At 39.1% G+C, this 13,484-nt stretch overlaps 1 protein-coding gene across 3 annotated transcripts in view; it reads right to left on the reverse strand.

Moving 5' to 3' along the window:
* LOC112264672 (death-associated protein kinase 2) overlaps window positions 1–11,037 on the reverse strand; it is a 35,789-nt gene extending 24,752 nt beyond the window's left edge. Inside the window, exon 1 of one of the 3 annotated variants that reach the window (XM_024441436.2) lies at window positions 10,922–11,037. The gene's annotated coding sequence lies outside the window, so the exon portion shown is untranslated. Of the gene's footprint in view, window positions 1–248; window positions 508–10,698; window positions 10,896–10,921 lie in introns of those variants that run through there. The other 2 variants (XM_024441435.2, XM_024441434.2) reach the window with 2 other exon arrangements.
* Between the last annotated feature and the right edge of the window lie 2,447 nt (window positions 11,038–13,484).

Here is a 13,484-nt window from a genome sequence, read left to right on the forward strand (position 1 = left end):
GTATGTATGTATGTATGTATGTATGTATGTATGTATGTATGTATGTATGTATGTATGTATGTATGTATGTATGTATGTATGTATGTATGTATGTATGTATGTATGTATGTATGTATGTGTGTGTGTGTGTGTGTGTGTGTGTGTGTGTGTGTGTGTGTGTGTGTGTGTGTGTGTGTGTTATATATATATATAAGCATAAATCAGCGAAAACAAAATGCGTCGAAAAGATCGTCAGGAGAAACACTCACCCAACTGAATGCCTGACCAGGCTCTTTTGCAAACTGAAACAAATAAGTGTTTGTTCTTCTAATGCGTTGCAATGAATTTTTCCCGATGACAACTAGTCAACAAGTAGTAGGACAACTAGTCAACGACGTAGCAAACTCCCCTGTCCATGTGTAGATAAGCCTACAGTCAGAGTTCTTTACAGTTAACCGTGGAATGCGGAAAAGTTCATCTTATTTCTGCCCCTCCTTCGGTTTATACGTAACTTTGTTGGGAGTGCTTGCTTGCCTAGATGCAAACCCGCTATGACTAGGTTGTCACTAGTTACCACAGTCACAAAGCCAACATTGGCTATCATAACAATTAATGAAAACAAAAAAATTGCTTTTTGATCTTAATTTAAGGTTAGGTTTTGGTATAAGTTAGCAGTGGGGGTAGGTTTAAAATCCTTTTTTTTAAGAAGAGACATTTTAGAAATAGGCGGGGTTTGGCCATGACTATGAATTTGTAGCTGTGGTCTCCAATGATAACGCCACTACGGAGTTCCTCATTGTAGTCATGACTTGCTCAAGGAAACAACGCAGGCGCGCGCACACACACATATCATATACAAAATATATGGATTTTAAACTCGCACAATGAATATGTTATAACTACTGGAATGTGGTACTTGTACAATACAGACAACGCATTCCTATTCTATTAACAAACTAATCCGAGTCTGAAGTTTAGTTGTAAATTGTAACAGCGGGAGATATCACGAACAATATCCCTAAGAAACATCAGAAGAAGATAAGCTAGACAAAAATGAACAACGTTCAACCCTATGCAGCAGTGTTGTAGTACTCGAAACCGGTCTCGGTCTTTTATAGACATGATTGCGCAGTGGCGAACCTATCGGACATAGGTCTTTAGTGTGTGACGGGTTCGTGATTCTGAAAGGACAGCAACGGTAATACCAGCGCACTCGTGTAGGAGAGTGCACTTTTTGTTAAACACAACGGGCCAATGGTGTAGTGGAAGCTATGCAGGTATATACCGTATACACACTTTTCTTCCAGTGGGCATTGCGTATACTCACTTCTTAATCCCCACGGATGCTTATTAAAGTAGTGTAGTGGAGGTATACGATTATGTAGTACAATAGTGAAATCATACACAAAGTAGCCTACACAATCGCAAATCACGTGAAATGTGTTCGCTTGCGCGCTGCACACAGTCTAGTTTCAGCAGAATACAATATGTAGTCAGCAAACGCGCGCAGCTCAACTGGTTTTGGCATGGAGCCGGTAGGTAGGACATTTCAATGTATGATATCTACCAGTAAATTCTAACTAAGGCAACAATGAGTATGTAAACCAGGTACTGAAAAAGTTTGGTCCAAAGTCTTGGTTAGTTGGCTATTTGTGATGTGCAATTCAGTCATCATGAGCTGTTTGCATCAGGGGCATACTGTAGGCATGAGTGGACCTTCGATGACACAGGCACACCCACTGGGGAGCCAGGCCCTGCCAGGCCCACCCAATCAGATTGAGGAAAAACAAAAAAATGATACATTATTATTACGAAAAACACAGTTCCACTCACCAGCTGATGATAATTTGAAACAACCCTTCCTTCAGCCAATGACCAAAAGCACACTCTTTGGCCTCATGGGTGGAATGTTATTAATATTTTTTGTCATAAATAATAAAGCTAAATTTTTTTCTGACATCTGGTGTTTCTATGTCAAACAGTTTTGTTATATCTCAGTCTTCTGTGATATATATAAATATTAAAATTGGGATGCAAAAAAAACACTATTTGACATGGTACAGGTGTCTTTTTTTAAGCCCATAACCATGTGCGAGGTGTATACTTTTGTTTCAAAGTAGATTTGTTAAAGACTACCTATAATTCCACTGTGTGACCCTGATCTAGCCCACTGCAGTAAAAGGTTAACGTTTTGTTGAAAGTTATTCTTGAAAAGGGAGAAGCTAACAAATTAGCAACAACATCCTCTTCGATAACACCTGCTGCAGCTGCTGCAAACTAGTTTACAACAAAAGATAGCTAGCTAGACTGTGGGAAACTACAGCTTGCTATTGCGAAATGACCTGTTTTAAAAAGAGAAAGAGTTTTGTAAAAATGGTCCCATTACAAGTCAAAATGTGATTGGTTGATTCCACTGTCACTCCAAAATGCTGCCCTAATACAGTGGAATGGCAGATTCCTTCTTCCTAGCTTCTGATAGCCTAGCCAATGGCTGATTTAGCTAGCCCCAGAGGCAACCAAAGAAAAACCCTGATTGGATATTTTTTTATATTCAGTGTTAACCCTTTCCTTTCCAACAAAAACTGAAGAGATGAAATCAGAACATCATTGAAAATAACAATATAATTATAATTATTATTGTTATTATTATTATTTTATAAATCTTTAGCCCTTCTCTGAAGACGTAGAAGGCCCTCATTGTTCTCCACTGTGTTTGGGTTAGTAATAATTTGTAGAGTGGCTCTATTTGTCCTCAGCATGCATTTTTTTCACCATTCTGAATGTCAGAAAAATCCATATGTTTATCTGAAATATGAACACAGAAATACTGGACATTTTGAACTTTTGTTATGGTGGCAATTTGACAAAATCAGAATTATGTTTTTTCTGGTCTCAGTCTTGACTCGGTCTCAGACCCCTTGTTCCCCGTCTGGTCTCGGTCTTGCCCCCCCTCCAGTCTTGGTCTTGACTCGGACTCGACTTGCTCCGGTCTTGGTCTTGAATTGGTCTCACTTTAGGTGGTTTCGAACACAACACTGCAATGTAGACAAGTCTACCCTAGCTGCAAAACAGTGTTTTTCCTCATTAAAGTGGCTGAATCACTTTGGTTCTTTTCATGGTTATAAATAGATTTCACTCAAAAACTACCCTGGCTTACCATATGAGACAAGTCACAACAAACTTGTCAAAATACTGTTATGTTAGTTGTCTGTTCACTTTCATGTCAGCTGACATCATGTTATTTCATATATAATGCCAATTATAGCAGGTGGAACAATGGCACAGGAGGTACAGTGGGGCAAAAAAGTATTTAGTCAGCCACCAATTGTGCAAGTTCTCCCACTTAAAAAGATGAGAGAGACCTGTAATTTTCATCATAGGTACACTTCAACTATGACAGACAAAATGAGAAAAAAATCCAGAAAATCACATTGTAGGATTTTTAATGAATTTATTTGCAAATTATGGTGGAAAAATAAGTATTTGGTCACCTACAAACAAGCAAGATTTCTGGCTCTCACAGTCCTGTAACTTCTTCTTTAAGAGGCTCCTCTGTCCTCCACTCGTTACCTGTATTAATGGCACCGGTTTGAACTTGTTATCAGTATAAAAGACACCTGTCCACAACCTCAAACAGTCACACTCCAAACTCCACTATGGCCAAGACCAAAGATCTGTCAAAGGACACCAGAAACAAAATTGTAGACCTGCACCAGGCTGGGGAGACTGAATCTGCAATAGGTAAGCAGCTTGGTTTGAAGAAATCAATTGTGGGAGCAATTATTAGGAAATGGAAGACGTACAAGACCACTGATAATCTCCCTCGATCTGGGGCTCCACGCAGGATCTCACCCCGTGGGGTCAAAATGATTAAAAGATCGGTGAGCAAAAATCCCAGAACCACACGGGGGGACCTAGTGAATGACCTGCAGAGAGCTGGGACCAAAGTAACAAAGCCTACCATCAGTAACACACTACGTCGCCAGGAACTCAAATCCTGCAGTGCCAGACGTGTCCCCTGCTTAAGCCAGTACATGTCCAGGCCCGTCTGAAGTTTGCTAGAGAGCATTTGGATGATCCAGAAGAAGATTGGGAGAATGTCATATGCTCAGATGAAACCAAAATATAACTTTTTGGTAAAAACTCAACTCATCGTGTTTGGAGGACAAAGAATGCTGAGTTGCATCCAAGGAACACCATACCTACTGTGAAGCATGGGGGTCGAAACATCATGCTTTGGGGCTGTTTTTCTGCAAAGGGACCAGGATGACTGATCCGTGTAAAGGAAGGAATGAATGGGGCCATGTATCGTGAGATTTTGAGTGAAAACCTCCTTCCATCAGCAAGGGCATTGAAGATGAAACGTGGCTGGGTCTTTCAGCATGACAATGATCCCAAACACACCGCCCGGGCAATGAAGGAGTGGCTTCGTAAGGAGCATTTCAAGGTCCTGGAGTGGCCTAGCCAGTCTCCAGATCTCAAATCTTTGGAGGGAGTTGAAAGTCTGTGTTGCCCAGCAACAGCCCCAAAACATCACTGCTCTAGAGGAGATCTGCATGGAGGAATGGGCAAAAATACCAGCAACAGTGTGGGAAAACCTTGTGAAGACTTACAGAAAACGTTTGACCTCTGTCATTGCCAACAAAGGGTATATAACAAAGTATTGAGATAAACTTTTGTTATGACCAAATACTAATTTTCCACCATAATTTGCAAATTATTTCATTAAAAATCATAAAAGGTGATTTTTTGGATTTTTTTTTCTAATTTTGTCTATCATAGTTGAAGTGTACCTATGATGAAAATTACAGGCCTCTCTCATCTTTTAAGTGTGAGAACTTGCACAATTGGTGGCTGGCTAAATACTTTTTTGCCCCACTGTATATCATTTTGGAAATGTCAGGTGTGTTTGCACATGATGTTATCTTTAGATGCACTCACACCAGCAAAGTACACAGATCATTACATAATCAACATTTGTGAGCTTTAAGTCAAAACTATTCATAAATCATCGTCATGTTCAGCATTGTGCTTGTCTGACAAGGCTAGAATGAAGTACCCATACTGCCATACACAAAGTCAGACCTGGTTTCAAGTAGAATTTAATATCTTTCAAATGTTTGAGCCTTCTTGGAGTGCCAGATGGGCGGGGTTTGCATTTTTGTGACTATTCTATTGGTCCCAATGTGCCAAGCAAGCTCAACAATTTCTCAACAAAAGTTCAACAATTTCTCCTTGGGTTGCAGAGCATTTCCAGACCACTAAAGATTACATAGTACACTGATTACAGGAACTACTGAGACAATGATATACATGGTGAGATCATATCCTTGGCCATGTCGTAAACTTTACAATAATCTTCTTATAGAGTAAAGACATCTTTCCGTAACGTTTGTGGTTGGAGTTTAGGCCTGTGATCAGTTTTTTCTATTGCATTGGTGAAAATATGGCTAACTAATTTAACAATATCAACATCGACAAACATTATCTATGAACATCACAGGCCAGGGGACTATTTGGTGTTGTTCACTAAGATGACCTAGCAGACAGTTTAACACCACAGTAGTATCTAATTGGGTTGGCAAGTACAGTATCAGTCAAAAGTTTGGACACACCTACTCATTCTTGGGTTTTTCTTTATTTTTACTATTTTCTACATTGTAGAATAATAGTGAAGAATCACACCTCCTCCTCCATGCTTCATGGTGAGAACCACACATGTGGAGGTCATCCGTTCACCTACTCTGCATCTCACAAAGACATGGCAGTTGGAACCAAAAATATCAAATTTGGACTCATCCGACCAAAGGACAGATTTCCACCCGTCTAATGTCCATTGCTTGTGCTTCTTGGACCAAGCAAGTATCTTCTTGTCATTGGTGTCCTTTAGTAGTGGTTTCTTTGCAGCAATTCAACCATGAAGGCCTGATGCACACAGTCTCCTTTGAACAGGTGATGTTGAGATGTGTTGTTACTTGAACTCTGTGAAGCATTTATTTGGGCTGCAATCTGAGGTGCAGTTAACTCTAATGAATTTATCCTCTGCAGCAGAGGTAACTCTGAGTCTTTCCTGTTGCGGTCCTCATGAGAGACAGTTTCATCATAGCGCTTGATGGTTTTTGCGACTGCACTTGAAGAAACGTTCAAGGTTCTTGACATTTTCTGAATTGACTGACCTTCATGTCTTAAAGTAATGATGGACTATCGTTTTGTGGAGTGGCAGATGGCTTAAGTGACTACCCATCCCGCATGTGGGAGCGTAATCATCGCCTGACACTAATTAGCATAACGCAACGGACATAAATATTCCTAGAAAATATTCCTATTCATGAAAATCACAAATGAAATATGTTGAGACACAGCTTAGCCTTTTGTTAATCACCCTGTCATCTCAGATTTTCAAAATATGCTTTACAGCCAAAGCTAGACAAGCATTTGTGTAAGTTTATCGATAGCCTAGCATAGCATTTTGTCCAGCTAGCAGCAGGTAACTTGGTCACGGAATTCAGAAAAGCAATCAAATTAAATTGTTTACCTTTGATGAGCTTTGGATGTTTTCACTCACAAAACTCCCAGTTAGATAGCAAATGTTCCTTTTTTTCCCAAAATATTATTTTTGTAGGTGAAATAGCTCCGTTTGTTCTTCACGTTTGGCTGAGAACTCGCCCGGAAATTGCAGTCACGAAAACTCAAAAAATATTCCAAATTAGCTCCATAATAATCAACAGAAACAAGGCAAACGTTGTTTATATTCAATCCTCAAGGTGTTTTTCAAATATCTATTCGATAATATATCCGTCGGGACAATTAGTTTTTCAGTAGGACCGATTGGAATAATGGCTACCTCTGTATTTTACGCGAGAGTCACTATGGGAGCCATCAGGTGACCACTTGCGCAATGTCGCCGCTTACGGGTATTCTTCAACATAAATGCGTAAAACGACGTCACAATGCTGTAGACACCTTCGGGAATACGGAGAAAGAGTAATCTGGTTGATAGCCCATTCACTGCTCAATAGGGACGCATTTGGAACGCAGCGCTTTCAAAACATGAGGCACTTCCGGATTGGATTTTTCTCAGGCTTTCGCCTGCAACATCAGTTCTGTTATACTCACAGACAATATTTTTACAGTTTTGTAAACTTTAGAGTGTTGTTTTCTATCCTAAACTGCCAATTATATGCATATTCTAGCATCTTGTCCTGACAAAATATCCAGTTTACTACGGGAACGTTATTTTTCCAAAAATGAAAATACTGCCCCCTAGTCACAAAAGGTTTAATGGTTAGAGCGTTGGGCCAGTAACCGAAAGGTTGCTAGATCGAATCCCTGAGCTGACAAGATACAAATCTGTCATTCTGCCCCTGAACAAGGCAGCTAACCCACCATTGGAAATAATAATTTGTTCTTAAATTACTTGCCTAGTTAAATACAATTGTTTTAATCTTTGCTTATTTGTACTGTTCTTGCCATAATATGGACTTGGTCTTTTACCAAAAAGGCATATCTTCTGTATACCACCCCTACCTTGTCACCACACAACTGATTGGCTCAAACGCATTAAGGAGGAAAGAAATTCCACAAATTAACAAGGCACACCTGTTCATTTAAATGCTTTCCAGGTGACTATCTCATGAAGCTGGTTGAGAGAATGCCAAGAGTGTGCAAAGCTGTCATCAAGGCAAAGGTTGGCTACTTTGAAGAATCTCAAATATAAAATATATTTGGACTTGTTTAACACTTTTTTTGTTTACTACATGATTCCATATGTGTTATTACATAGTTTGATGTCTTCACTATTTTTCTACAATGCAGAAAATAGTTATTTTTTTAAAGAAAAAGAAAAACCCTTGAATGAGTAGGTGTTTCCAAACTTTTGACATACTGTATGAGGTGATGACTAATTGAGCCCAGCTGTCATCTATGCCTCAACTTCACTACACTGGTGTCAGAAGTGGGATCTGTTATGATATGAGACATTATATATGCCAATAAAAAAGTTAATCCCGTTACTTTCAAACCTTACATTTTTGATAATCAAACATAATTGAATCTGTGAAGATTAAAGGGGTAATCTGTAAGTAATCAACCCGCCACTGTTTATTAAACAGTTAAGGGTTGGGGTTGGAGAAATGTTACCACTCTCAAATTCATAGACAGAGTTATGAATATAAGGTCTGACCATCTATGACATCAACTTTGAATTTCTGGTTCTCATGAGGCATTTATAAGTTATATTCTTCAATAATCAATGGGTATAGGTCTATATAAATAATTTTAGAGTAAAACAAGAAATGGATGTATCAATCGCAGATTTCCCCTTTAATTTAGCCATACCCCAGTAGCCTACAGTACTGTATATCCATATTTCAATGTAGATAAAGGTTACAACTGAGCCATAGTCAGAGCCACTACACAGTGCATTGGTCAGTGTGATGCCATGTGAGTCAAGCCCCCTGGGAGCAGTGCAGAGAACTGTATGTTCAAATCAACAGCCTGGTCTCATAGACTAGACGTAACATAGTAAATGTAAATCCGGGACAATCAAATTAGTGTGATTTGTAATGTTTGGTATGGTTACATACGGCAAAAGGTTAGTTAAGGCAAAAACAAAAGGTATAACATGAACATCTAGCAACCCAAAGGTTGCGTGTTCGAATCTCATCACGGACAACTTTAGCTAATTAGCAACTTTTCAACTACTTACTACTTTTTTGCTACTATGCAACTACTTATTATGTCAGCTAACCCTAACCCTTTTAGCTAACCATTCTCATTACCATAACCCTAACCTTACCCCTTTAACCTGTTGAGTGTAGGGGGCAGTATTTTGATGTTTGGATGAAAAACGTACCCAAATGAAACTACCTATTTCTCAGGCCCAGAATCTAGAATATGCATATCAGATTAGGATAGAAAATACTCTAAAGTTTCCAAAACTGTCAAAATATTGTCTGTGAGTATAACAGAACTGATATTGCAGGCGAAAACCTGAGGAAAATCCAACCCGGACGTGCTGTTTTTCCTGAAAGCTCTCTGTTCCATTGCCTGCCTTCGCTCCATTTAAAAGGATATCAACCAGATTCCTTTCCCTATGGCTTCCCCATGGTGTGAACAGTCTTTAGACATCGATTCAGGCTTTTATTTTGAGCGAGAAAGATTACATCGCATCATTGTATGGCTGGGTGCCAGCAGCGTTTTGCATGCGCAACAGCTTGGATCAGACATTTTCTCCCTCTCTCCTATTGAAGAAGCTACAGTCCCGGTTGAAATATTATGAATTATACGGTGGGGCAAAAAAGTATTTAGTCAGCCACCAATTGTGCAAGTTCTCCCACTTAAAAAGATGAGAGAGACCTGTAATTTTGACCTGTAAATACTTATTTTCCACCATAATTTGCAAATAAATTCATTAAAAATCCTACAATGTGATTTTCTGGTTTTGTTTTCCTCATTTTGTCTGTCATAGTTGAAGTGTACCTATGATGAAAATTACAGGCCTCTCTCGTCTTTTTAAGTGGGAGAACTTGCACAATTGGTGGCTGACTAAATACTTTTTTGCCCCACTGTATATTGTAAAAACAAACTGAGGATTGATTATAAAAAACATTTGACATGTTTCTACGAACTTTACGGATACTATTTGGAATTTTTGTCTGCCTGGTCGTGACCGCTCGAGCCTGTGGATTTCTGAACATAACGCGCCAATCACATGGAGGTATTTTGTATATAAAAAATAATATTTATGGAACAAAAGGAACATTTATTGTGTAACTGGGAGTCTCGTGAGTGCAAACATCCGAAGATCATCAAAGGTAAGCGATTCATTTTATTGCTTTTCTGACTTTCGTGACCAATCTACTTGGCTGCTAGCTGTTTGTAATGTTTTGTCTACTGAGAGAGATGTCCTTACATAAACGCTTGGTATGCTTTCGTCGAAAAAGCTTTTTTGAAATCTGACATGCCAGGTGGATTAACAACAAGCTAAGCTGTGTTTTGCAATATTGCACTTGTGATTTCATGAAAATTAAATATTTGTAGTAATTTAATTTGAATTTGGCGCTCTGCAATTCAGCGGATGTTGACAAAAATGATCCCGCTAACGGGACGGGTGCATCAAGAAGTTAGCCAAAACAAATAATAATTAGTTACATATCATATGTTTTGCGAATTCGTAACATATTGTATGTTTTGCAAATTCATATCATAAGAATTATAATTTGTGACATATATCAAATTCGTAACACATCATACGAAATGGATGATGGACATCCACAAATTAATACATACCATAAGAAACATAATACACCACACTAAATGGAGTATCTCGGATTAATATACAGAATAACATGAAATGTTCTGAGACCAGGTTGCAATCAGAGCTCACGATGCTCTTTGCTCCAGTGCACACATGCACCCAATTTCCATTACTTCGAATTAGTACCACTACACACAACACAACCAGATTTTCATTAGGGTATCACATAAAAATAACTAAGATAGAGCATTTGATTATACAGTAGCCGATACATTATGAATATAAAAGCCCTCCCGCTCTCTCTCTCTCACTCACACACACACACACACACACACACACACACACACACACACACACACATTGCAGGGAGAGAATAGCATGTCATACAAAACACGACCACCGGTATTTACAACTGTGTGAATTTAATTCTACAATAAACCCACCTGGATAAAAATAAATACCTGCAAAATATTGGTATCCTTTTCTCGGAATGTAGCCTATTATAAGCGTTCAGGCAACGCTGTTTCGTTTGATAGCATTCAGGCAGCGTTGTTTCGTTTGAGTTGCGACATACCACAGCAATGCAACATTGTCTGATACCCCCGCTATCGTTCTGCTTTTCTGTATGAGTAAATAACTATACCGTCGTTTTACCCACCAAAGGCGGCTATGGAAAGAGCTCACCTGTTTTCGAAACTGTCCGCGTGGCTGCGCACGAAGACGTCACGAATCGTGCCAGTCCAACAGAGGTCCGAAATAGAGGCACGAAACGGCTGTCTCAAACAAGACAATCGTTGAAAAGCAACTTGTCAAGTCGCCATATGGTCCATTATATTTCAATGATCCTATGCTGTAACACACAACGATGGTGAGATATTGTCAGCCTGTGTGTGTGTGGTGGCACCTTATGGTATGGCTATATACACACTAATTCATTGAAATGAGATCAACGACATTCATGGATTGATGAAGATGAAAATTAATCATGACGATGATGATATGCAATTGGCCTTTGATCGTTTGTTACAAGATGTCATGTTTTTATTGTGGCACGTGTGCTGTATCATCCCCAAAACATTATTTTAGGATGTGTTTGGTTCTTGCGCCGCTCTGTGGAATTAAAATTGAACTGTTATTTATAAGTAGCCAAATCCTACTGTAGTTCTGCCCTAATCCTTTCTCTTTACCTTTCACATTGGAATAACCACAAGTCTATGGCCTAATTGTTACGGCTTTCGACCAAAATGCAGCGTGGTAAGTTAGATACATGTTTAATAAACGAATAAACATGAAATACAAAACAACAAACGGAACGTGAAAACCTATACAGCCTATCTGGTGAAATACAAAACACTGAGACAGGAACAATCACCCACGAAATACTCAAAGAATATGGCTGCCTAAATATGGTTCCCAATCAGAGACAACGAGAATCACCTGCCTCTGATTGAGAACTGCCTCAGGCAACCATAGACTTTGCTAGAACACCCCACTAAGCCACAATCCCAAAACCTAAGAAAAACCCCCCATAAAACACAACACAAAATAAACCCATGTCACACCCTGGCCTGACCAAATAAATATATAAACACAAAATACTAAGACCAGGGCGTGACACTAATACTCCGATAAATACAAATTATTTTTAAAAATTGCATGGAATACACCTGATTTAATAAATGTAGCAAATTGTTATTATGATTATTGTTTTTATACAGTAATACACAGTAAGTATACATACACGGATGGAACAGAAGAGTTGTGGACATAATATAAGCTCTTAGAAAAAAACTGCTCTAAATGTTTCATAATTAGTAAGTGCCATGTCACATGACAAGTTGAGACAATGGCAGCTATAGTGTAACTTACTTTGGTTATTTGTAGGTGGAAGGAAGTGGAAAGAAATGTCACAGAATGCAGTACAGTAACTGAGACAGAGAGAGTGTGTGTGTGTGTGTGTGTGTGTGTGTGTGTGTGTGTGTGTGTGTGTGTGTGTGTGTGTGTGTGTGTGTGTCTGTGCCTGCAGGTTTGTTTATGTGAAATATATATTTGTGTGTTTTGAGAGAGAGATGGAGAGATGTTTTGAGGTATGGGGAGACAGCGAGAACAGGAGAGATGAGAAGATACAAATATTAAGAAAACGAACGCGACAACAATGCAGCTGTGAGAAAGATAACAGGAAACCAGAGACAATCATCTATGAATGAATGAGGAACTATATTTCTATGCATTACTATGCATTGGATCCCAACATATGCCTTGCACAGTGCATTGTGCAGTATTTTCATGAATTCCTGCAAACTTTTCATTATTCAGTGTTGAGAGTGTATTTCGGTGTTAGTTGACCTTATGGTGAACCAATGAGAGCTACTTTGGTCATAGTTAAACCTAGGCCCAATTTCAGTCAATACAGATACAGGAAATCGCACTGCGGGTTCACTCAAGGGCGAATCTTCAATCCTTCCTTACACTTAAGTAAGATGTTTCCTATGTATTTTAAATTAAAGACAGATGTGGTTTCACATAACCAATGACAAAGTCTGCGAAAGGAACAACTTGTGGGGAGGGACAGTGTTAACGTGGTTCACAGAGCTATACATTCCGAGTCATCTCGCTTCCACAGTGCTATTTACCATCATCTGCAATTGAGTGTATTGAGTCCTCCTGATTCTGTCTGACTAAGTTCAGCTCACTTTTTCATTTTCTCCAGTCCTCCTATCTCTGTTGTCATTTGTTAAGTTGCGGTGCCTCACTCTTCCTGTGTGTGTGTGTGTGTGTGTGTGTGTGTGTGTGTGTGTGTGTGTGTGTGTGTGTGTGTGTGTGTGTGTGTGTGTGTGTGTGTGTGTGTGTGCGCGCATGGGTGGGGGCATGTGACTGCCACTTTGTTCTTTGTGCTACATGTCTCTCAGTTCTCTAACTTGACAAATGCAAAATGTGCACCAAAAAAGGAGCGCTAGGTTACTTGTAGGCAACAGGGTAAAGATTCAGCTCAGCTCATGCAAATTATTGTTTCTTCTGTGATGGACATGAGCAGTTATTTGTAAAAAAATGTAAAAAGTCTAAAAAATGAGAATAATACATGATAATTGTAGCTACATGCACATACTGTATCACTTTTGGTATATGTATGCACAATTAGGACATAATTATGTAATTAAGAAATTGGTAAAAATTACATTTCCCCTCCCCCACCCACAACAACTTTTATAGTTTCTCTCTTTATTATCTTTCCCCCTCCCCCCCCTCC

The sequence above is a fragment of the Oncorhynchus tshawytscha genome, linkage group LG13 (assembly GCF_018296145.1).
Source record: "Oncorhynchus tshawytscha isolate Ot180627B linkage group LG13, Otsh_v2.0, whole genome shotgun sequence".
In the NCBI taxonomy this organism is placed as follows: domain Eukaryota; kingdom Metazoa; phylum Chordata; class Actinopteri; order Salmoniformes; family Salmonidae; genus Oncorhynchus; species Oncorhynchus tshawytscha.